General features: G+C 42.7%; 1 protein-coding gene across 1 annotated transcript in view; it reads left to right on the top strand.

The window, feature by feature from the left end:
* Nucleotides 1-26,789, top strand: part of TENM2 (teneurin transmembrane protein 2) — a 614,809-nt gene that overhangs the window by 421,155 nt on the left and 166,865 nt on the right. The gene's annotated exons all lie outside the window — the stretch shown is intronic.

Genomic DNA, 26,789 nt, shown 5'->3' with positions numbered 1-26,789 from the left:
TGATTTCATCCTCATTTCCTCTTAGTCTCCTAGTTATTTTGAGCCTTAGCAAACAGCTCAAAATTACTGCAGCAATGTCAGAGTCAAGGCCCTCTGCCAACAGCTGCCATCACCCTTTCTGAGCAGCTTAAGGCTCTGCTTCAGTTTTAAAGATCACCTAATGGATCTGTTCTTTTACTTTTTCAACAACTTCAAGTTCTGTGTTTTGCAAGACTTGCAGTGAGAGACTTACATATTTCATGCGTGCTGGTAATTCCATGGTTTAATTTCCCTATTGTTTACTATAGAAAACATTATTGCATTAACTAAATCAAAACAGATGAGTGTAGAGAACAGAACTCTGACAGGTAAATTTAAGTATATATTCACTATCCAAAATCAGGCCTTAGGTGTTCAGAAATTAAGCTCTGTATAGACTCCCATATGAAAAAGAAGGATTTCCTTCTTTTCTCCTTCTCTCTCAAACATCTATGCAACTACTCATGCATACAAATAAGCATGTAAATACTCACAAGTGTAGATTTTTAAAAATAGACCGTATGTAGTATTTAAATTGGACCTGTCATTACAACCACACAAGCATTTGTTCGTAGTACTGCTCAACTTATCTAGAAATGCAACTTGCATGTTGATTCCTTTCAAACTTGTTGTCAGATGTGAGCATTATCAGTTGTGCTAAGAACTCGTGTTTGCAGGAAGGTGGCTTTCGTGGGGCGCGTCAGCCCTGGCAGGTGCAGTGCTTTCAGAAATGCTGGCGTCACCGGTGCTGACATCTTGTCTTCTGTGTTGGTACCGTTTAGGGGAAAAATTAAAAGTAGTGCTCAGATATAAATGTTGTTCTTGGTTGTGTGCATAGGTGGATTTTAAACTCACTCTGTTTAGCTTCCTCAGAGCCTTTGAACACAGGAAGAGCCTGGGGAAAAGATTATAATAGTTAACTTCCTGTCAGTCACCTACACCCACTGTTGCCCATGGAACCTTTGCCATGGGTCAGTGGAATTACCAGTCCTTGAAATGAGTGGGAGGATGCTTTTGTCTCTGTTCTTTGATGGACTGTGTGTCACTTCTGTTTAAGGCATGCCAAAAATTATACATCTGAATCTTCTTCAGAATCCCCGTTCTTTTGTCCCTTTGCTGCCTGGTTTTCATTAAGGGGTGTTAAATTAGGATGGCAAGCCCAACTTGTTCCTCTCTTTGTTTAGCAGGGAAGGTACCTTCATTAATTAACATGATATTTAGTTTAGTCAAAGTAACAGTTGTGATCTAGAGGTCACCCTTGGTCTCTAAATACTGTTAAATTATGTGTTTTATGCTTCACAATATATCTGTAGTTGAATATCTGTTTTTCCTTCTCATTTGGATTTCCTTTTTATTTTTCATATCTGTTTGAAGTCAGATATTTCTCTTTGGGATTTACTGCCATAAATTGCTGTCCATTTCTGCATTCCCACCAGCTGTGTGTTTGAGTAGCACACAGCAAAGTTTATGAATCACTTCTCCTTGACAGTTCGTAACGATCACAACATTCTGCCACAGAGCCAACAGCAGCAGTGAATGATATTAGCACCCAGCTCTGCAGAAAACTCTGCTTGGTAATTAAACATTAAACCTCTGATGCTTATCATCATTCAGTGCCAAGACCCTTTACAGTACAGGTTTTGCTATATTCAGGTAATGATATTAGAGATGATAATTTATTCTAGAAGTGTAGCTATCTGAAGGATGAATTTGCTGAAATCAGAATTGCATTTATAAGCAGGCTTTTCAGGACTTTTCTCCTAATGCTGCCTTTCACTATGCAGGAATATTTACTAAGTTAAAAATCCTCTGAATGTGGGATAATTGATGAAGAGCGATGAAAAAAAACAATATTTAAAACAGTGACATCAGTAGCAATTGCATATTATAATGCAGAGATCTGCTTTCATTCAGTAAGGACAAATGATCCAGCAGCATTTCAGCTCTGGGCATATTTTCCAAGTTAATCTGCAACTGCTTTGTTGTCAGTCTAAAATTGAGATCAACTCAATTGCTAACAAAGCAGCTCTGAAATACCAAATAAAAATTCAGACTTACAACAAATAATGCACATCTGACAGAAATCATGAAGTCTGCTTTCCATCAGTATATGCACATATTTTATATTATTGTGATGAGAAATAGTAAAGATAACCTCAAAGAAACGAATGGTTGAGTGGAGTTTGGTGTAGCAGCTGCAGTTCCTGCTCACCAGCCAAAACTGCCGTGTTCACTCACTTCAGCATTAGTAACTGTCTATGTTACAAAAATCAGGGCAGAAGGAAGGGAACGCAGAGTCATGAAAAGCCCAAGCATGCAGAATGTTGCTCGTTGTCAGAAGTGAGGTCGTCCCTGCGGTCATCTTGCTCATTCCTTTCCAAGGTCGGTGCTGTGCCCCGCAGGTGGGAGCCCTGTCTGCCCCCGAGCCCAGCAGCTCCATGGCAGCCCAGCAGCAGGGCTCGTTTGTCTGCCCTCCTGTCTGTTCAGTACATGTCATTTGCTTTTCTGTCCAGTCCTGATTCTCATTTTCCTTGCTCATTTTCTAATGTTTCTTCCTACTCAGGCTTCTAATCTTTTCCCTGTTTAGATATGTGGGGTTACATTTGTTGGGTTTTTCTGCTATTTTTTCCTCCTTTCCCAGTAGTTCTCAGCCCACCTTTCGTTTACTGGGGTCTTAAAGCCTGTGCCTTTCTCTCTGTTCTCTCTGGTTGGTCTGTCTTTCTGTCTGGTTTGTCTTTGTACCTTCTTTGCTGTGTTGTTCTTTGCTTCCATTTCCCGAGCAACAGCTTTCCGTTCCCCACTAACCTCATTCACCTCAGCCTTATCTCTGTCCCCTGGCCCTGCCTATTCCCTGCCCTCTTCGTGGGGTTCGGGTTGCTGCCTTCACTCTGCAAGGTGCCACCTCTCTGTGGCTTCCAACGCTGCTCTGGTTCTCATCTCTGTGTTGAATTTTGCTTGCTGGAGAAGAGGAGTAGTGCTGCTCTTCAAGCACCTGGTAGGAGAAGCTGAGACACATGCAGTTTTTCCTGTATTTCCCAATTTCTGGTAACCTCACTGCCCACCCCCAAGGACAGGAGCACAGTAAGTCAGGTTGCTGCAGAGGGGTGACTGGGGCTGCTTCCAGTTTCTAATTGTTTGGGTAGTGTTTGTTGTCACATACGTTGAGCGTTGTGACGCTGGCTGTGTTGTGTTGTATTGGCTGTTGGATACATATGATGTAGAGAACCTGGAGCTCCAGGGGAAAAGGGAAGGGCTTTCCTTTGGTCAAGACAGTCACCCAGCTGCAAGCAGTCTGAAAAGGGGAAATTTTCAAAGTGAAATAAAGCTTTTGTGCACATGAACACGGGGACAACAAGAAGTGTTTCCCTGATACAGAGTCCCTGTACTTCCAAATGCCTTATCTCAGCTGCAAAGCACAAGGTATTTCGGTTGTTCAAACAAAACGTTGCTCTATTTTCTTTCATATGTAAAATAAATAAATAAAATATTCCTTCTGTATGTCTTCCAGAAGAATTGCAAGCCAATTTCCAAAGCAAGACTGTGCCAATACATTTATTGTAAAACGATGACCAGGCAATTTGGAAATGTCTTTAAGCAAGAAAAACAGAATTTTCTAGTAAGCAGTATTGGCAAAGATTAATAATTAGTGGAGATTTCTGTGCACTGGAAGTATGGGCAGACGTAAAATTGTCAGAAATGTGGAAGTCATGGAATATTATTTTTCTATTTTTCATTTAAATTATTTTATTTATTAACTTTTAGGAAACCCATGTTCTAACAGCTGCCATGGAATTAATCTTTATTTACATCTTTGAGAATAAGAAAAAGCTTTAAAGTCACTGTGCAGAAAATAAAAGAGTGTTTACAAAATAAATACACTTTGTGCTTGGAATAATGATTAATTGAAGTTTGAAACAGCTGCATTCAGTCTTGAGATAGGTATCTTCTTTTTAATGTGTCTTTAGGATACAAACAAAACCAACAAGTACTGAAAATACGAAGTATTGGTGCTGTTGGGTTAGAAACAAACAGTGGAGAACTGTTAAGATCCAACAGAAGCTACGTGCTTACAAAATAAAATAAAATACTTGAAAGAACAATATTGCATCTTTTTCAGTATGTGATTAATACAGCTAATTCTTAATAACCAAAAGTGAATTCTGCTGCCACATGTTAGGAGTTTGAATTAACTAATAGTCTGCTACTGTTTTGAAATATGGAACTTCGGTTGTTTGTAGAGAGCCTTTGGGCAGACCCAAATGCAACAGCAGTAATGCCCCACTGCATTATTCCAAAGTTTGTCGCCTAATATTCAGAAAATATATTTCAGATGGGAGCTGGATTCCAGGCTTGGAGAAGAACAAAACCCATATGTCTGCTAACTCTCATTCTTACACACCTCAGCTTGTCCCTGCGTGCTTGGAGGTAACAATATGAAATGTTAAACTAAGGAGGAAGCTGAGTCAACAAAGAACTGCAAAGATTGTCTCTTCTATCATGTGGTATTGCTGTCTGTAGCGTGGTCCTGCCTCCAGGCGTGTGGGATTTGTGGTAATGTAAACTCCCAGTTTTACATAGCGGTAATTCTGTTATAGCTCAACACATGTAATGGCTTTAAATGGCTTTTGAAAGGGTTTTTTGTTCACATAAAAAAAAAAAACATTCTTTTTGAGAGGTTAATATTTATCGACAGGTGCCAGATCTCAGAATTGCTCCTAAATACAGTTCAAAAACATAACCAAGCTATCTCCAGTTCAGTGATACTGCCCAAACATTGGTTGCAGTGGCATGCAACTGCATAAAAAAAGGAAGCAATGACTAAAATTTTGCTTGTGGTAGTTCACTTCTATTTGTGAACTTCTTTTGTATCAAGTTGAATATTACTTTTTCAGTCGTCATGTGCTCTCATAACCAGATTGTTTGACATTCTGTGCTCTCAGGTTTAGTGTAGCAGTATTGCTAACTAGGATGAATGATCATAGAATCACAGAATCACAAGGTTGGAAACAACCTATAAGATCATCCAGTCCAACCGTCTTCTCATTACCACTGCTACCACAAGCACTAAACCAGATCTCACAGCTCCTCATCCAGACGCCTCTTGAGCACTGCCAGGGATGGCAACTCCACCACCTCCCTGGGCAGCCATTGCAGTGCCTGACCACTCTCTGAGAGAAGTTTTTCCTCATGTCTAACCTAAACCTCTGGTACAACTTGTGGCCATTTCCTCAGGTCCTGTTTGTTGCCTGGGAGAAGAGGCCAAACCTCTTAGAACCATTAAGGCTGGAAAAGACCTCTACGATCATCTAGTCCAAGAGACAGAGACAAGTGTGACCTTTTACTGAATAAACCTTCCTGGTGTACATGCCTGGGGCTGCGTGCCATGGCCTGAGCAACCCGATGGGGCCCGTGAGAAGATGTGTCCCAGGCGCCGATGATTGGTGTGAAACACTGATGGCAAGCACATGAGATGTGGGGAGAAATGGAACAAGCAGAGGTGCAGGGGAAGGCCCAGAAACATCTGCTGGGGCTTGAGTGCTGCTGGCACAGTGCAGCAGGTGAGGCTCATTGTGATGACCAAGCCATGGATGACGGCATCACTGTGGGACGGGTGGTGATGACCCAGAGTGAAGGTGAGGACTGGCAACAGGGCCAAGTGATCCTTTGTGACATCGCTGTGCGGTGGATTGTGACTGCTCAGCCCACCCTGCTGCAACGCGGGTGCGGCAGCCCAGCCCATCAGTTCGTGCCTGGCATCGGACCGAGCGTGTGTGCGAGGACCGGAGCGCAACAGGGCGAGTTTGGAGCTGGAACGTGCTCTGGGTGCTGCTAGCGCAGCTCTCAGCGGCCGTCTCAGAGCCACTTGTGCCGTACCCTGACCCTGCTGGGAGCAGGCAGACGGGACTTGGCGCAGAGTCGCGTGCAGCAGTGCAGGTAGGCAGCGTGGCAATGCCTCACGCTGGCAGCTGGGGGGATGCTTCTTGAGGAACCCTCCCCAGGTTGGTCGGTGCCCGTGGGGTCTCTTGTCCTATTGCAATGTGACACCTGCTGCCCCAGCAGCAGTGTCGGGGAGCGAATTGTCATCTCCCACTCCTCCATTCCCACTGCAACTGGTGGAAGTGTGGAAGCAGCTTTAGGCACCCACTGCCCCTTGTGCCTGGAGAACTGGGACAGCGTGGCATACACTGTGCCATGCTGCCACCAGGTTTGTTTCCACCGCATCCAGCGGTGGACTAGCAGCAGGCCCCAGTGCCCGCTCTGCAAGCAAGGCACGCAGTCCATCATCCACGCAGGGCGGGCAGGCAGGGACTTTGAGGAGCTGGTCCTCAGGCCAACCGCAGCGGCATCCATTGCTGCATGTTGAACCTGCCTAGCTTTGTCACGTCGTCTTGTGGCACCACCTCATGACAGGTTGGTTACAAGTTACATGTGCAGAAGAAACACGTGCAATTTTTGTTTTTCCAAGTATATTGCCATTATGAAGGAAAATCATGGAATGACGGAGGGTGAGGGAAGCCCAGGCTGGTGCCCCAATACGTGCAGTGATGGACTGTGAGGTCACCGACCGAGGGGTTGTGACGGCAACGAGAGACGACTGTGACCTCAACAGCCCTTGCTGTATCCATTTGGGTGCCAGCAGAGGCCAGCGTGCACTCGTGCCTGGACTCCAGCTGAGCGTAGCTGCCAGACTTGGAGCACTGAACCAAGTGGTTGTGTTGTGCTGTGGGGCTACTGGCAGCAGTTCTTGCTGCCCATCCCACAGCATCACCAGCTTTTCCCCCAGCCCTGCCTGGCTCAGGCAGCTGGGGCTCTGCAAGGTGCACTTGCAGCAGCAGAGGTGAGAGTTGCAGGACGTGGCCCCTGCAGCAGCTGGTGGAGAACAGGGACCGGGAGGGTTTCTTGCTGAGGGACTAGGGGAGCATCACTGCTGCCTGCCCCTGGGGCAGCAAGCGACCATGGCCTCTCTTTCTCTTTTGCAGTTTGTAATACCTTCTGCCTGCTGCAGCACCTGCGAGGGGAGCAGCTTCCCAACCTCAGCTCTCCCCAGCCCACCGCAGAGCCCGGGACCATGGACGTGCCATCCAACTGGACCTGCCCCGTCTGCGGGCAAGCTCGGGAGGATGTCACCCATGTGACCCCCTGCCAGCATCGGCTCTGCTATGGCTGTGCCATCTGGTGGGCCCAGAAGAAACCAACTTGTGCCGTGTGTGGGCACAAAATAATCACCATCCGCTACTCCATGAGGGCGGATGACGATTATCTTGAGTGTCCCATCCCGCAGCCCACGGGACACTCAGATGATGGCCTGCAGGACGAGCAGGGGCCTGCAGAGTCAGTGCCTGCAGAGCCAGTGCCTGCAGAGCCGGAGCTCATTCCACCGGAGCACAACTTCCCTGCCGAGGTCTGGGCTGCGTTTTTTGGTCAACATCGGGAAGACCTCGCTCCCCTGCTCTTCTGGCTGCAGGAGGTGATCCGGGTAATGTCCGGCGACAACTGGTGGGAGGTGCAAGCGGGACTGTGGGCCACTGTGAACTTACTGTGCGAGCACGGGCTCGACCAGGCGGCCTTGGTACGGGAGCTGCAGGTGATCACCCACGGCGACATCGTGCCCTTCGTGCAGCAGGTCATCAGCATTGCCGCAGCCCTGTATGGCCCCCTGATCCGCCGCCAGCTGGACCAGCAGGACGGCCGTGCTGCACGAGGGCGGGAGGACGGCCCTGCAGCCAGCCCCAACGTCAGCACCTCCCATCAGCATCCTCCTGCCTCTGGCACCGAGGAGCTGCTCGGCGGCTCCACCGTGGGACCTGGGCTCCCCGGCACCGCCACCGCAGCAGAGGAGCCGCAGGAAGAGCCAGGGCAGGCAGAAGCTGCGGGCCCTTCCATCCTGAGCAGAGACCGCTCCTGTGGGGGGCCCCGGCGCGCCACGAAGAGGAAGGCCCGCAGCAGCCCCCAGGATTCCCCCCCACCCCGCAAGAGGCAGCCCCGACGACGGCGCTAGGCCTCATCCCACTGCCATCAAAGCACGCCTCCAGGGGGCTGGGAGGCCAACATCTGCCTCCCATCCTGCTCTTTGGAGAGAAAATAAAAGTACGTTCAGAAAAAATAAGTCTCAGTGTTATTGACAAGGCTGATGGCGTTGCTATCCCTACCCATGCTGATTTCTCTCTCTTCTGGTCCCATGGCAGGGTGTAGAATCACTGCTTTATTTCCACCACCACACACTGGCATTCACAACTGCACTAAAATAACACATGTGGGCTTCTTCTAGCAATCACAGTGCAGATGCCCTAACCTGCTGCTTCATCAATGATTTTTTTTTTTTTTTTGTATTGGCATTTGTTGATTAGCACACCAGTTAGGAGCATGATATAACACAAGAACAGCTAGCGCAGATGTTGAAATGATGTGGATTTTGTCCTATCCTATGCTGTTTCCTCCCTCTGCATCATATATACAGAATGAAGATTGCATGTGATGTCTGCTTTTCTCTCTCTAATTTCCACAGCTGAAATTTATATATTTTACATGAATCATAGAATCACAAGGTTGGAAACGACCTGTAAGATCATCCAGTCCAACCGTCTTCTCATTACCACTGCTACCACAAGCACTAAACCAGATCTCACAGCTCCTCATCCAGACGCCTCTTGAGCACTGCCAGGGACGGCGACTCCACCACCTCCCTGGGCAGCCATTGCAGTGCCTGACCACTCTCTGAGAGAAGTTTTTCCTCATGTCTAATCTAAACAACTTGCAGCTATTTCCTCGGGTCCTGTTTGTTGTCTGGGACCTGATACAGACCTCACTTGAATTTTGGAGAGGTCTTTTAGCAGCTCTCTGCAACTGACTAGTTTTCAGGTTGAATGAAACTGATTTTGTCACCAATGTCTAGGCTAGAATAAGCATAAGATTATTTAAAGAAGCTTTGATACATTAATTCATTTGGCAAACTGGTATAGGGCACGACATGTTAAGGAAAGAGAAGAAAGGATGATGAAAGCAATTACAGAAACCTTTTGACAGCTCTTTCCAGGAAGTGAAGCCAACTTCTTGCAGGAAAGGATCTGGCACTAGTGTCAGTGTTTAAGGACAGTGGTAACCCTCAAGATGAAAATGTGGGATGGAAGGGAAGGCACGCTGAGATACTTGCAGATTGCTCCAAATGGAAACAGAATTACCACAACCATAAATACAATTTGTTTCTTCAAATCTTTTAGTCATACATTTTGGAGATTGTGAGGTGTTTTAATATAAAATCTAGTTTATTGTGCAATCAGCTTTGTGATCTGAATTTTGCCATATGCATATTCATGTCTGTGTTTACATGTGTGTTTGTCGATTGCATCTGGTTCCTTAGTAATGTGTAATTTCTGTTTCTTCCTTTTGTCTGGAGGCCTCTCATATTACATTTAGATTGTATCCTTTATCATCCCAAATTGACATTTATGCTTTTACTGCTATTGTTTGCCTAGCTCCTCTCTGGTATGGATCAACAATTTATTTTAATCTGTGTCACTTCTCTTATCTCCCTCTACACAGAGATGCAGTCATTTTGCACTAGCGTACGCCTACAGAGATTGTGTTAGCAACTCTGCGATGGTTTTCCCCTTCCCATCTGAATTGCTGGGGAATCTTAATTGCTTTTCCAGTTAGTTTACAGGAACACAGAGATGACTGCATGCACAAGTCTGGTTTTGACGAAAGTAACGGTGTGCCAGGGCTTATGAATAAATAAGTCTGATTTACGTGGGAGAATATCATGGCAGTAGACAGGAAGGCACAGAATGGAAGCACACTGTAGTTTAGAGACGTTGTTCCTTACTGCTATTTGGGGGCTAAGTGAAGTCCGAGGGGTGCTGCCCTACATCGGTAAGGCGTGCTCTTCTTTCTGTTTGTATTTCAGGCACGGCTGAGTTGGTAAGCAAGATTAATGTTTTGTAGATTTCTAAAATAGTGAAACGAGACTTGGGCAAGAGATATTTGGATTTCCAGAGGCCTTTGGAAGCTCTGGAGCTTTACATAGCTGCTATTTTTTTTTCTCCCTGTGGATTGTTAGCTTACTAGTAATCATTTTAACTGTTTGTGTTCAATTTCTTCCCCAAAACTTCAGAAATAGTTCTCTACATAAAAAATGTCTTAATATGTGCATACTGACAGATGTGGAGCTGTAAGCAAAGGCTTGAAACGAGTGAGATTTACATACTGAGCAGTGAATGTCTCTCTGTGGAAAGAAGGAATAATGAGAGCAATCAGAATAGCGGAGCAGGGAGCAGTCATGTAAAAAGTGTTCTGCAATACTCAATAGATCAATTTAGGTGTGAAGGCTGAAAATGGGGAGCTAATGAAATAGTGAGTGATGCAGAGGTGTGCTACCTGGGTACCTGCCCGCTCCTTTCCCTACATGAACGTGTTGCCCTCTGTGACTCGGCATGCAGCCTGCAAGGGCCTCAGTGGCGCTTCTGTTTTGCTTGGGGTGAATTTCATGCACCATGAGTTCGCCATTTGTTACAAAATATGATGGTGTCCGTGCAGTGCCTTCTCAGAAGGAAAGCCTGAGGAATAGGGTGGGGATGGGAAATGGCTTTGTGTTCATGTACATCCAGGGATAAATAGTGACTGATTGCAGACAGCAGACACCAGCTCAGTAGGAACTGATGAATATGTTTATTAGCGAAAGCCTCTGTGTCAGAATTTGAAAGAGGAACAGGAGAAATGTCACAAGGAAGCGCAATGTGAATTTAAATTCTTTATTAAGTTACTTAGCAATGGCAGCAGTATGTGTTTATCTATGTGTATATGTGTGTACATGGGAAGATAAACAAAGGTAACATTCCCCTGCCTCGTTCAGCTCTGGTAGCTCCAACTTCATGAGATATCAGAGAAGAGGAACACAGTTTGTGCATTTCCTTCACTGTGGCATCCTTGTTGGTGACAGCATTTCCCGCTTACATTTTCTTCCCATTTCTTTCTTGTCCAATATTGACTATTGTTGTTTTTACTTGAAGAAAATAGCTACAGTTTGGAGGAGTACATAGCGTGTGTCATGAAGGAAGAATAAAAAGGAAATAAATTTTCCTTTTTCAGCGGTCTGCTCTACTGTAGTATGGGATTGAAAGCAACCCAGCAGGATGCCACAGAAGACTGACAGTGATGTGCCAGATAGATAGTTCAGGGACCACAAATAAGTGATGGACTATTTCCAGCCTTTATGAATCATGAGATTCTTTTTTCTTTTTTTTTCCACATCCCTCTAACAACTGTGGCAGACATCATGTGTGTCTTATCAGACGTGAATAAAGAATGCTTGTAGCACTGTAGCTCTTAAATTTATGACCTACAGATGCCTTATTCTCGTTTAGTATGCAGAATCTCCTTGACCAGCAGCTTTGTTTCCTTTTGCTTTTAATTGAAGTTCGAAAAAAAGATGCATCCTCTCATAACATCTGTAGAGTATGTTATACTAAACTAGCTAGTATGGATCATGTGAATTACTGAAAGAGAAGAAGAGCAAAAGAGTGTTGCTTCTAACAGCAAAGCATTAAAAAGCACTGGAAGAGTAAAGACAGTGCATTACTGTGTGTCTTTTATTTACTCAGTTGATGCTGCCGTTCATTTGAGAAGGATAAGCCAATGACAGGCTTGGCTCATGTGTGAAAAGAATAATATGTTTTTGCAAAGTAGTTGCATCGAACAGGAAGCTCCAACTCCATTTACCAAAGTATGTTCATAAACTGTGTTTATAATACTGATTGTTTGCAAAAGCACAGCAGTTATTAGAAGAATTTTGACACCGAATGTGTCAATGCAGAATTCCATCTCCTGTCCCACCACCTGTTATCTACCTTTCATTCCTTTCAAAGGACCTCACAATATATTTTATTCTAATTATTTTAGCAAAGTAAGATAAATTTTGAACTTAGCAATATTTGTTCCCTTATGTTGTCTCAGTTCTCAAGACCTTCTGTGTTCAGCACTATTTGAATTCTCTCAATTTCATGAACATTTTCTAAATAACGAATGCATTTTATTTCCTGTCCTGTTATTACTTTTTCTTTCAGCTATCTATCCCTATCATAAATTCCAAATCTACAGGTTTAAATCTAATTTTATTTGGCATTGCATCTTCTATATTGATATAGAAGAGCTCCTTGGTCTCCAAAGTTCTCATTTTTTTTTCAATTTTTATGCATTAAAGCATGTGAAGTATCTCTGCCCTATGATATTATTGCTTATTTTATTTAGATAATCCAGGCTTCTTATTCTTTGAGCAGCTTAACCATCTTGTTCTCAACTTAGCTTGACATTCTTGGTTCTCAGAATGTATAGACCCTACAGCATGCATGCCTTAGCTTCATTTTAATGTATCCTGAATTTCTATCATGGACTGAGTGCTATATGGAAAAAAACAAAAAACAAACAAACAGAAAAAAAGCAAGTTGCTGAATTTTGGACCTTAGTATTTAGTAAACTGTATAAAAGCTAATGTTGTCTGAAGGCATTACTATTTAGAATACGTGGGCAACTGCATCTGGTGGCTTTCCTGTTTCCATGTCAGTATACAAAGGGAGACTAACATCTGAGCAGGTCAGTCAGGTCGGTGAATGCAGCAGTCACACTGAGCATGGTGTCGTTTCCTTGTGATTTCATCCTTTGGCTTGTTCATGTCTCTCAAGTAGAAGAATTTACAAACCCTTTACTTCTTGGGCTTCTGATACAAAACTTGATTTGGAATCTAGAGTTGCTGCTAGATCTATTTTTGGTGATATTTAACCTGATTTATTTGTGATGTGAAACAATCTTGTGGCATCCCCCACATGTTTGACCTCATTTAGAAATGCTGTCTCACTTGCACAAACAAAATCTACCGTTAATTTTTAGACCGTGAAATACTTCTGTTGTTCCAGTCTACAGTTTCTTGTCCTAATGAAATGATGGCAGTGACAAACAAGGGAAAAGATTGCATTCTCAGTTTGACACCAGTGCCTGTATTAGACTCTTTGCTTAAGTTTGCATTTAGCTTAACTGTAAAAATTCTACCTTGAAATACAGCTTGATAAACTTAATATTTTTGCTTGCTATCTGTAATATGTCAAGATATGTGAAAATGAATCACAATAGGAGTTATATGCTTTTCTAAAGTCTATCAAGCTTACAGTGGGTGGATAGTGTCTCGTTACTTTATATTATTTATAGCACTGTTTGGACTATAATCAAATACTTCTTTCATTTTGACTCAAGGAGCTCTATATAGCTTGAATTATATGATTTATCTTTTTCTTAGCAAAAAATACATTTAATCTTCTTTCTGCTTGTTGAGAAGTTTGGGTTGTAAGCAGCTTGATGCTGCCAGTTCTGGGTGATGCAGGAACACAGAGCATGTGTATGGGAACTGCTGAGCCACGGCCTGAACCTCTGACTGATCACCTGAGGTGAGCCCTGAGCCAGCCAGAGGAGCACAGGTGAAGGCAATTCACCTAGACCTATTTAAGAGCTGGCTACCAGCGAGGAAGGATCTCATCTGGAGATCCCTCCTTCTGGTGTTTTGTGGTGAGCCCAGCATAAGGGTAAGCCTTCCATTTATTCTCTTTTGTTATCATAATCTACTTCGCCTAACTCTCTTGTTTATTTTGTGATTGTAACATCTTAATATCCATTGATTATACAGCATGCTAGAACACCGTCCCGTTTAATGAATGCTGTTTGTTGGTGAACAGAGCTCAGACAATTCACAGGGCCAAAAAACTTCTTATTAATAGTCATGCTTTCAACCACTCAGAATTTTCCAGTAAATCTGGCTTTAAAACCAGATGGAGAGAGGGGAGGTTGCTCCAGCCTGGCCCAGGATGCAGGTGACAACAGTCCTGCAGCAGCCGGTGCCTTTCCCTGCCCAGCCGTGCTGGGGCACAGGGCAGAGGTGGGGCACGGAGTGCTGCCCTTCAGCTGCAGTCAGCTGGCACAGCCATACCAGCAGTCCCTGTAACAACTGCAATATGAAACCACGTTCAAGGTTCTGCAAGGAAAATGGACTGTGTATGTGCAGCATACGTGGGTATGTGATCTCTAGGGAGAAGGAAGAGAGAGAAGGATGTCGTAGAAAAGAAAATCGCGTATGATTTCACAGAAATGAAAAGCTGGAAGATTGTGGCCTGTGAAGTGGGGTTCTCCTAGTGGACACACGGCCTTTGAATGGGAATGTGGGTTATCCACTCTCACATGGGAGAGGAGCAAGCCAGGCAAACAGTGCTCATCAGAAACATGCAGTCGTGACCAAGTAAAGTACTGTAGGCAGACACAGCATTCATCATTTGTCTCATCTATGCATTTTTTGGGTTCAACCCTTAAGAAAATTCCTTTTACTATCCAATTAGTTTTTATTTTGTTTCTGGTGAAGACTGGTAATATTAATTAGCAACATAAAAACAGAGATGCAGTACACTGAAGCAAATGGATGCCTTTTTATGCATGGATTAAGACACTACTTTTAATTGTTTACTGTGAAATCTCCTCACTGTCACAGTGGTGTTACCAGGGTTATAAACTTTTTAAGTTCCTTAAAAGGAAACAGAAATGTATATTATTTTCTAGCTCTAGTGTAATCCACCATTAGTTACCCAAATATTGCTCCATTTATACTGTATTGTGTACTTATCAAACATCTACATGACTTCTTAACTATTTCCAAAACAAAAGAGTCATTATTTACCCACTGTGAAAATAGCCTTGTGTTAGTGGTATTAGAAATCATTAGCTCTATTAAGTCCGTTATCAGCTATGCTAGCAGCTGGAAGCATCCTGCAGCTCAGGAGGGCTCCAAAATGTTCCCCAGTCATTATATTCTAGATCGCTTTGTTTTCTTGTACGGTGAAAACAGATGATAATCACATTCAGCCACAGGCAAAAATAGAAGCTGACAACACTGGTAGAAAAAGATTTATGAAACTTTTTATTGCTTGGGGCAGTATTTTGTAACAAGATAACAGTGTTGTCCCTTAGATAGGAGCAAGAGTGAACAGTTCAGTTATGTCTTTCTATCATCTTGGTGCGCTGTCTCAAAATGACACAGTTATCACACCATAAATACAGCCCAAAGCGTTACAGATGTCTATAAGCGAGATCCATATTAATTGTTAATGTGTGAAGAAGAGACAGATCTCTTTATGTTACCCTAGGAAGAAGCAATCTATTTTTTTGGAAAAGTATAGAAATGTGAAAGTGTCATTTTTGTCTTGTCATTGCTTGCTTTGAATGGGGTACGCGTTGTGAAGTGTTGGGGCTGACATAATTCCTTTAATGGTCTTTGCTTGGCTCAGGCTGACACTTCAAACGCTGTGTTTGGGTGACAAGATTAAAATGATTTCTTCAACATGGCTTAAGACCATAGGTCATTGTTGTTGTGTTTTGCATTTGTTGTAAAACCGACTCCTCAAAACAGGGAAAGAATTTAGGATTGAAAACGCTGCGACATTGAAAAACAATTGTGTACAGGAAAATATCTTCTGTTAACTTTCTGTGCTACAGGGCCATACCTATTGGGTTACTATTTTTAAAACCCTCAGAAATGAAATTGACGTTTAGGATGTGTGTGGCACAGGAGTTCCCAGTAACATCTATGAATTTGGAAACAAGATGGTGTCATTAGGACTAAGGGAGAGGCACACAATCCATGAGCTGCCAGAGCAGCATCACAGCCATGTCCCGTAGGCTGCATCTTCCCCAGGTAAATGTGCCCCGAGGCCTGGCCACCCGCTCTTGCATTGCCACTGCCGCAGCAGTTTGTTGCACAGCTGTGTGTATTTAGAAGTAATCACTAGTAGAGATATGTCTGAAGTCGTAACATAGGTAGGTGTGGTGCAGATGGATAGCTGTGCAGACATGTAGCAGTATGGAGCTGACGTACCCTGGTCAGTGCTGCATTCCTCCTTCCAATGCTGTTCCCTTGTCCCACTCTTGACAGCTCTCCTGATTGTTTCCCTCTTCTTTAATTTGCCCTCCGTTCTGCCTGAAGTGTCTTGGAGGAGACAAAGTCTCCTGGAGGAGCTCCCCACTCCTCTATTTACCTCCTTTTTTTTTAACCTGTCTGCTCTGCTCTGCTGGTTCCCATCGCTGTTGCTCACTCTCACCCCAGGAATGTGAGGGGTTCAGCACCCCAGGGGCAGCATCTCCCCTGTCATGTTCTTTGCCTTCTCCTTCTGGCACTGCTGCTTCCACCTAGTCTTCCCTCATTGCTTCTATGGTTCTGGGCCACCTGATGCTACCCAGAGCTCTTGGGCCCTGCCTGTACCTTCTGCTCTGCACCGGGCTCTGCTGGCAGCCCAGCTCAGGGCCCCAGCATTGCTTTGCTTCTGCCCTTCAGTGCTTTCTCCTGAGTACGTAGAAGTCATCTTTGTATAGCAGGGTGTTGCCCTGTGTGCTTCTGAACACTCATTACATGTATATGCCCAAGTGACTCATAAATTTTTAACTTGATATGCGTACATCTGATCATTTTAGAAATCTACCTTGTCTTTGCTTCCCTTTTCTTTGATCAGCTAATGTAAATGAATATAGTACAGATTCAAACTGAATCTGTAAATCTCTCTTCTATTCATCTGAAGAGTAAGAATCTGCATCATTTGAGTTTCTGTCTAGAGCATCATCTGAAGTATTCGTAACTAAGGTCCTGAAACTGTGACAAAGCTAGTAGTGTGCCATTTTTTCTTATGTAAAAAGCTCTTCATTGTGACATATCTGGAGCAGTAGGAAAGGCTAAAATGTTTATTTTGCCCACTGGCCCAAACAGGTACAACTGTGAACAAACAGGTATAGAAAGATCAGAGTTTTAAATGAAATCTAATGTATTCTTCATGTTGTATCAGGTTTTGAAATAGGCTGAGATTACACTATATGTCTGAACTCCTACCTGATATGGAGTATATTTGAGTCTTTGGAAGGAATTCAAGTAACCGTTTTAAGAAGAGTTATTGGATTAGGAAAAAGAACTATTATGCATTTCTACTTCTAGCTGTAATGATGCTCCATGTATATGGGCAAGCATGTGAATGGAGAGGATTGCATTTAGAGAGGAGATTTCTTTTATCTATCAGAGAAGCACAAGTGTACAGAATGAAGATGAAGTATCCAATTTTGCATTTCTATGCCATCAAAACATTATGGTATTTAATGAGGAATGTTTCAGACACCCTCAGAGCTCTGGCACTGTAAACCAGCCTGTTAGGGTAGCATGCTGCTGTATTTGTGTGCGTGCTGTTTTACTCCTTTCAGTCATTGCACCAAGTTGCTGCCTTTCTCTTCCCTTTCTTGTTTTCCTTCTCCTTTCCAATTCTGAATGGCTTCCCATGCAATTACCATTGTGCTGTGCCCTTTTCTTTCCAATGGCACACACGCAGTCGCAGCACAGAGGTGAAGTGCTGTTCCTGACCACGGGTTGTTGCCCACTGTGAGATCTGAAACAGGACACAGGAGTGGTTCAGGGCTTCAGCTGCCCTCCTCACTGCTGCATTCAGTGTGTGAGTAAGGGCTGCAGTAAGTGACGCCTCTTTGTGACTCTTAAGCTCACTTCAAGTGCAGCTTGGCACAGCAGCGCAAAGCTGCCCAAAGACTGATGGTGGTACTGTCTCAAGCTGTGGCTCTTGAGTGAAATTACATCCCAGCACCTTTTTTTGCCACACTCTGTGGAAGCGTAGCTTGCACCAGCCATGGTTATACCCAGAGTACACCCACCTTACTGTTCACACAAGCCTTTCCTTGTCAGTTGCTCCTAAATTTGACTCGGTGGCTGCTTTAGCAGCAGGTTCCCTCTGTTCGGGGGGTATTTTGCTGCCAAAACATACCTTTAATGAGAGGACCAGCTGTTCTCCCTTAGGACCAAGCTTCCACTTTCCCCTTTAGTTTGCTTCTTAATTGTCTTGTCGCTGATGAATAATTTAATAATTTTTTTCTTGAGTGTTTCATAAATTTAGAGCTCAGTTAATATAAGGACTGCAACAGTTCCCCTCCCTTCATTGCACAGCTTGCCGTGTTTCCCTGAGCTTGCACCAGACAATATGCAAGTAAATTGAAGTAGTGTAACCAGATCAAGATGTCTATCAGAATCCTGCACAGATGTGTACTTTGGGTTTTGTTCCAGACTACTTCTTTCTGATGCAGAAAATATGCATGGAACAGTCTTTAAGCTTTAATGATGATAGACTCTCGAGCCCTGCAGAGGATAGCTTTTGCTTTTACGTTTTTGTCAAAATGTACTAATTAGACACTAGCTTACAAATGTATTCCTCCCCAGTGGCTAGGATTTTTGTTACGTATCATTTGGAAAACTTATGATCAGCTCTGTTGTTTTGTTTTTTTTTTTTGTTGTGTTGCTTGCTTTTTTAACAGCTACCTATAAGGTTCTGCAGAAGGATATATTGCAATTGTAAATCTACGTACAATGTAAAAACTGCCATTATGATTCTGAAAGATCTTCCAACCAAGGACACTGTATGATTTTCTTTTTTCACTACTGAAATGTATGAGTTAAGCGATCCACATGAGAAAAAAATAAAAAGTATTTGATATAATAGTTAAATCTAAGCATGTTACTTTTCCATTAGCGCACACTGGAATTAGTTTTCTTCTGTTTTACTTTGTTATGAGTAGAGAAATGACTGTTTCAGACAGGGAATGCATGTTTGGATAGGGAAGAGACCAAGCTGGAACCAGAGCACTAGGGTTTGGTCACACAGTTCAGTATTACCTCATTACTTTCTGTGCTTCAGTTTATGTTCTTCCAAGTTTTGCTTGTATCCTCACCTTATGAGGCTTTATGTAAGAAGCACTATAAAGGAAACACATCCGTTGTCTTAGAGAACACTGTTGTCATTATTTTTATGTTGTGGTTGTTAGTAGTGATAAGTTCAGTGTAACATTCACTAAGAGCAGTTTTGGCAGTTAAGAACTGGGTTCTAGATTTTTGGTTTCTAAGATGTTTTTTAAACTAATGCTTTACTCTTCATTTCTACACCTCTTCTGCCTTCCCACATTTGTGAATACATCATTCAAAAGTACTGCTTTCAAACAGGATCTTTGCTGCCTGGACATCCATCTGCCTTTGTGAATATGTCAGAGATAACCATAATGTTAGAGAGCTGTGTTTTAGAAGAGATCAGACTTACTCCTGATCTAGATGCCATATGCGTGTAGCAACATCAGCGATAACCTTCTCAAGGCACAGTCTGATTTTTTTTGTCAGAATAAATTTCCTTATCAGTGAAGTTGCCTGAGATGATAAATGAGTGTAAATGAAAATCTTTCACACATGCAGAGAGCAAGACAAGTAGTAAAAATGAACGAATCTTAATTAATCTTAAAACATTTTTTTTTTAAATATGCTGCTATTGTCATAGGGAGTCACAGATATCTAGCAGAAGGGCTGCCAGTAGATAAGACTTATTTTTTTAATTTGTTGATAGCTCTAATTTACTAATTAAACATTGAATGTATTTATTATTATTACATTTTAAATAACACGATAATAACCTTCACTTAAAATCCTGGAGATATTTAGGAGAAAAATTGTCTTTTTTTGTAATTTCTTAAATTTGGTTTTTGTGTATCTGAACAGTCCTTTAAAAATGTACTTGATAAATGGCTGTGCAGAAAAGCCTAAATGTTGAACATATCTCTGTAGATACCTCTGGAGACACTAGAATCCTCCTTCTAATTTAGGAAACTATTATCAAGCTACTATGAGATCTCACAGGAAACAGCTATTTAGTGTCTTCTTCCTTCCTTCCTGCTGACTTGTGCCTTGCGCCAGTGTCTCAAAGCAGCAGGCTTCCTTGACATACTACAGAATTTTCCTCATCTCCTTTTCTTCTCTGTTGTGGTTTCGCAGCTTAACATCGGTGTCAAAAAGTTTTGCTTTGGGTCTCTGGATTTTCTGAAACTCATCTCTCACATTATGGCTTTAACTGCCATGAAACTCTGCTATCCAAGGAATTTAGGCAACTCACACTTTAGAGCAGAGATTTCAAACGTAGATCTTGATTACTTGTTATCCTTTGATAAAGCTGTTAGCCATCTTTTGCAAACTTAATGATTGTTATGTAGAGGTTTTGGCCAAACTACAATTTTGGTATCTATCTAGTGTCACTGTCTCCTATGACTTTTATTGGATAATGTATTGCAGTTATCTCCTTTCCCTGTTTGTAAATCCTTCGTTACTGTGAATGCAGCATAGCGCCCAACAACTTTTTTCTTTTCACAGTACTCAACTCCACTTTGGACTGTAATGGTCTCAGAAACTGGTATATGTTATCTATCTATGTGTGTATATATATGCAGTATACTTCTATGTATATAGCACATAATTCAATAATCATAGCTACTGTTATATCTTAAATAGAAAATTGAATCTGTTCCCTCGTTACTCAATTAATAACTGCTATTAATATTTTCTGTGGCTCTTTAATTGAATCTGTTTGCATATCTGCTCTTAGAAAAATAAAATCATGGCCGTAGCACAAAGACAGGCAGGTAAGAGGTGTTGTTCCAAGCTCCTGGGATGCAGCTTTTAAAAACAGTGTGCTCTATGGACAGCATGTGGAACCAGGGTATTTGCTGTCCTCTTGACGCCAGAGACAGGCAGCATTGCTGAAAGATGTTCCTGCCTCGAACCCCCCTTCTTGTTCTAGTAGTGTGGGACCACTCTAGTGGTAGGTGTCTGCCTGTAAGATTAGGTGATCTCTTCTGGTTTGAAATCCCATTGCTTTTTCATACTGGAGAGGTACGGGGTAGTGCTCTCATATGAACTGCTGGCTTAGTAAGTTGTCTTATTTGCTGATGAGCTGATGATAACTTGTGTGAAGGCTTTCATATATGACCTCACAATGCCCTTCATTGGTACTCATTAACCTATGTTTTCATCTTCTGAGCAGCAAAGCCCATTGTCTGTGGTACCTGAAGTTAAACTCCCCAGTACTTAGAAAAGCCAGGCAACTTCTGTAGGACTTCTTAGTCTGACGGTTTATGACTTTCATTTCTGTCCTGTGCCAACTAACAGAGCTAGAAGCACATTCCTGTGCCTGTAGAAGATGTGCCAGTCACACAAAACTTACAGCTCCCTGCAGGAGGCAAAAGTTTCCTTCTTACTTGTAGTCATTCATATTTATCTTGCTTCTAAAAATTGAAACAACTTATTGAAGTCCAATTCAATTCAACATATGTGCTGTATATTCAGTATTGTTTACTAAAACTTTATGCACTATTCTCCTACTTATTCCACACAGTGTACACAAATTTTTCTTCTTTGTTTGGGCTGACAGAGTAATACTGTAAATAATTCTGGAAAAACACTCTCATCCCCCATACCAACAGAAGAGCATCGTACAGATCTTTATCTTCCGTCTTATCTCCTCTCTGATGCAGTTACCTTCTGTAATTTATTTTGAGACACTTTCTTATAGATTTTATAAATGATTTTAGATGCAATAATTAGTTTTCAGAAGGTTTTGGACACTATGTAATATGTTCTGTAAAGGTTCTGAAGTGATGAAAATAATGCATTGCATTAAAGCACCTGTGACTAGCATTTCTTTTACACCCGTGGAAAGCAGCTTTGTGTGCTAGCTAACTGGGTGATATAAAATCCAAAGTACTGCTGTAATAGCTTCAGGGATGACTTTCTATTGCACCTGACTACAGACTCACAATGAATTGGAAATTACAGTGTAATTATTCTTATGTCACTGTGAGCATTTTCAGGCTCCCCCTTGGACCATCGAGTGAAACAGCAGCTTTCAAGCTGCACTCCTGTCACAAAAATGTCACCAGGCTTCCGCTGCTGGCCAAAATACTTCTGCTCAGAAGTTTCCGTATGCTGTTCAGGAAAATGTCTCTTCAGTTTCTCTTTGGTGTGATTCTCAGTGTATCAAATTGAATGAGCTTTGGAGAGTGTTTGTGTAAGACTTTAGATAGGGTACAGCTCTTTCCTGTTCTGTAGAACCAAGCATAGAGAGCAAAATTTAGCATTCTGGATGGTGTGTTTTGTGGCAACGGTTAACTATTTTTATGACTTAGGAATGCATATGCCTGCTTTTCTTTCCAGTTCTTACATCAGTGCCCTCTTCAGGCAGAAGTCATACATCCAGACTGAAGATAAATACACCTGTGGTATCTCTGAAATATGTTTTATATCTATTTCATTATTGGAAAATTAAATGAGAAGTTTGATTGGGAAAGATGTGAAGTGCATGGATTATTTTTAATTGGAAAGATGACTCTAACCTCTCGGTGACTCATTTTCTGTCATGTAAAATTGGGAATGGTACGCCTACCTCCGTGCATAGATATAGATAGATATATATATATATATATGCAGGTAGAACTACCACGGGGCACCAAATCTACATAAAGCATTATTATTATTAAAGCAATGTGTTTTGCCTTTGACTAGCCATTATTTTGTGCAGCCGGTGTACCTCATGCAGTGAGATAATGCATATTTAAGTCATGTATTTAAGCAAATATAATTTGTACGTAGCATCTCAGTACTATTTTCAGAGCGGTGTTTTTTAGTCTGAAACTTACTTGAGAAAATGGGCTGTGTGCCTGCAGTCCCTGATGGCAGACTCTGGGTAATGTCCTGCATCTGTGTCTTCTCCCATGTGAGTGTGCACAACTTTCCCACCCACCTCGTGCAGCGGCCATGCCTGCTTTCCTTTGCGCTGGGAGCAAGCTGCTGTTTCTGCAGCTGGCCGTGTCTGGGTGCTCCTGATGTCTGCCCTGAGCCCCTCAGCACCTCCAGTCGCATGATGGAGTGGCAGCCGTGCTCTCTGTGCACACCAGCAGCTCCAGTCTGGCCAAGTTAATTTGGTTGCTGCCTTTTCTGCCTCTCGTGTGATGAACTCGTGCCCTTTAGGCTGGGAACCAGAGCTGCAAAGTGCTTTCCTGGCTCAAACTGCACCAGTATGTGATTGCCTTGTATGTGGTAAGGTAATTTACCTTCAGCACTACTGCAAAGGATAAAGAAGCATACAGATAACAAGTGCTTCATCCTCAGTTGTTCAAGGGATGCCACAGTCAGCATGGGCTGTAGAAAGTATGACAAAGTCCTGGACAGATACTTTATCCATAAATTCAACTTTCCCCTTTTCTGTGACTATCTGGATATTGTGGGTTAGCAGTGGAGTTTTGGGGTCTCATTGGGTTGGGGTTTTTTTGCTGCAGAAACACTTAGTTTTTTATTCTAATGTTGTGAGGAGAGATGGCCGCAGTGCACTGGCAGAAACTAGTAAGTGACTCGCACAGAGTCAGTTGTTCAGCATAGTCTTGCCTCAAACACTGTAAAAACATGGACAAAAAAAAAGAACACCTGGCAAATGGTGTGGTTTTACAACAAGAAAGGGAGTTAATGACATCTATGGTTATGGTTAAGTAACATAACTTGCTTCTTTTCAGCGTACATTGAAAACATTCTGCGAACAGTGAGATTCCATTTAAACTTTGCCCTTCCACAAAATAATTTGGAGAACTAAAGCAAATGGTAGAGTATGGCTCAAACCAGAGGCCACAAGGCAGATGAGAAGCCCTGGTTTCAGCCCAGCTAGCTCAAAGCAGGGCTGAAAGCCAGGTGTCAGCTGCCAAGCAGGGGCAGCTCCTTGCACGCTGCCTGCTGCTCCCTGGCTGCTTCAGTGCTTTAGTGCTTTTCTTCCCGGTTCTGAATAGAGTGATCTGCCTTTGGAGGGGAATTAGCTTGGAAGGTGGCCTGTTGTTGTGTGACAAACCTATTACTCACTGTGGGAGCAGATGATGTGGTTTCCTTGAGAAAACAGTATGGTGCAGTTATGTGAATAAAGATGCTTGCTAAGAAGGATTTTATGTAGTTTCAGTTTATTTCTTTTTATCTTTCAATGCATCAGCTTCATTCACTGTTTCCACACAATGTTAGTATTGTCTATACGTATAAGCTGCTGCATTGTTCATTTCTGAAAAATGTGTGTTTTTTCTTTTAGTTCTTTTATGAGATGATTGAGGAGGTGTTTGTCTCTAGCATATAGTCATGGTACATAAGATAGTGCAGCATAGCTAAGGTAGAATCTCCATTACTTTTGTTTTGTTTTGGTGCTATATACAAAGGTTCCAGGACAGCAACTGTTCTGCTTCAATCAGGGATGCTGCTGCTTCTGCTTTGAAATGGATCTCTTCAGTGGGAACTTCACTTCTCCTCAGATCTCTGTGTTGGGTCGATTTAGTGCAGGTGTTACGTGAGGGTTACATAGAGTTGGAAGAACTTGGAAATTAATATGGCATTGTTGAAGCAGATCCAGAGTGTCACTTAGTGCACCAGGCAATGACTGAACTGCAGTAAGAGCTGAGAAGCAGCATTTAGAGGTGCATCCTAAATCAGGGGAGACCTCATTGCACTGTACAACCTCCTGAAGGGAGGTTGTGGTGAAGAGGCATTTGGCCTCTTCTCCCAGGCAACGAGCAGGACACAGGCCAATGGCCACAAGTTGTATCAGAGGAGGGTTAGGTTGGACATAAGGAAGAACTTCTTCTCTCAGGGGGCGGTCAGGCACTGGAATGGCTGCCCAGGGAGGTGGTGGAGTCGCCGTCCCTGGCAGTGTTCAAGAGGTGTCTGGATGAGGAGCTGCGTGATGTGGTTTAGTGCTTGTGGTGGCAATGGTGATGAGGAGATGGTTGGACTGGATGATCTTACAGGTCGTTTCCAACCTTGTGATTCTGTGATCCTCGGGAGCAGCTCGCTGTGGTGCTTGTAACCCTGTGAGGGCATTCCAGCAGAGCAGGACAGGGCTGTGAGGAGGTGGCAGTGCCATGTGCCCTGCAGCCATGTTCTGGGGTTCAGCCCTGGCCTGCAGCTTCTGTGCTCTCGTGTACACAAAAGAAGGGAATGCCCTTATAACACAGTTATGTTCAGGGGTTTTCTGCCGCTTCTTGTTTCCTTTAAGAAGACGTGTATTTCACATCTTACTTGAGGTGAATGTTACCTCTATCCTAGCTTGTTTTGTTTCACTGTTTTCCTGAATAAAAGCATGAACAGAACAAAGCATTCTTTTCTACACTTTTAGCTTCTTGTTTCTGATTAAACCCAAGTAAGTGAATTGAAGAACTTTTGTTTGCTTCAGAGAAATGTAGGTTAGACTTTGTGTTCTCAGATTACGTAATTAGAAAATAAATTATCCTCACTCAGCTTCCAGTTCACACACTTCTGCTTTTTATTTATTTAAAGAACTTCATGAAGAAGCAGAGTATTAAGATTTTTCCTCTCTCCTATATATGTAGTAACCTAAGTATTCACTTCTGTATGTGTGTGTTTAGTATTTACATATAAGCTTTTGTACATTTTAATATATATCTATATGATTTTGACACTGGTTTTGTATTTTGTATTAAATGCTACATTCATTCTATGCCAGATGTTTTGGGGTTTTACAGCTGCTTCTACATAGCTTGTTTTGTGCAGTACGCTTTATGTACTGTGTGCAAACTAACTCTTGCAGCAGATCAATTCGTGGTAGCTTGAATTGAGTTCTTATTTGGCCTTACAGAAATTGCACATTAATAGGAATGCATAGTTCTCTCACTTGTGAGAGCAGCCTCTGTGATCTTGTGGTTGGATGATTCAGTCAGTATAGCTGTCGCTGCCATGTCTCTGGGAACAAAACTTTTTTGTTTATGATTCTTTCCTATTTATCCTCTGAAAGGCGAAACTGAATGAGCAGTTGCAGAGAAAATAGGAAGCGTGCAAATCTTCTGAATTAATTTTTAACACAAGGGCACATGTCTGTATTTTATCACTTACAGAGATCCATTTATTGAAATCCAAATCGCTGTGCTTTGTTTAAAGCCAAAACACAGACATGAGCAGAGTAATTCCACTTAAATTTCTATGCATGTGGATATTGTCCAAGCACATTTTCTTCTTGCTGTGTTTCCCTCTGCATGCTCTTTGGGAATGGCACAGGACCCAGTGCAGATTAGACATCTGATGTTTTAGGAGGTCCAAACGCGGATTTTAGATGTTAACTTTGCTGGCTAAAACAGTCTCTTCCAAGCTTATGTCAGAGATGGCCAAGGGAAGGATAGTAAGGTGGCCAGCCCATGTGCCAGCTCCAAAATTTAAAATGTGTTCATGAAAGGCTTCTTTGTTTTTCAAACAGGCTAAGCATTCAGGCATAAAGACTTTCAAAAAAGGGAAAGAAACTTCTGTGCAGATTGAAAGCAGCAGATGCAGCATCCGGAATTTATCATTCCCTTCTGAAGTGTCTTGTCACAGGGCAATTTCCATTTGCTTAAGTCTTAGTTGGACCTGTGTTGTTTCTTCTTTGGCCTACACTGAAGGAAGGAAAGAGCTGTCTCCACCAAGCCCTGTCCTGTGGCAGATCCCCAGCTGCACCGCTGCCCTCAGCAGGCCCTTGTGCTGGGCAGGCAGCCCTGCCACCTGTTGTGCATCTGCCCACACTGAGGGAACGCAGCTGTGTCTTCTCTTGAGCCCCTTCCCCTGTTACAGTGGGGGATTTGGTCATAACTTCAGAAATCAGAAGCCTCCCTTTTTGCATCTATTCCAGTTCCTGGCTGCGTGGTGTGATTCTCACATGGGATTAGCACATATGGAATTATAAGCTTATCATTTTGCGTTTGTTTAGTAAAGTGACTATGCTAGAACGATGCCTCTTTATTCTATTATCTATGCATGTGCTTTTTCATTTAATCCGCTTGCCTTATTGATTAGCAGAATTTATTTTCATTATCCATGCAAACATGTCAGTACT

This window comes from Lagopus leucura, unplaced genomic scaffold (assembly GCF_019238085.1).
Source record: "Lagopus leucura isolate 7727_CA_CO unplaced genomic scaffold, USGS_WTPT01 Super-Scaffold_100027, whole genome shotgun sequence".
NCBI lineage: Eukaryota > Metazoa > Chordata > Aves > Galliformes > Phasianidae > Lagopus > Lagopus leucura.
This window is presented reverse-complemented; position numbering and strand designations above follow the sequence as displayed.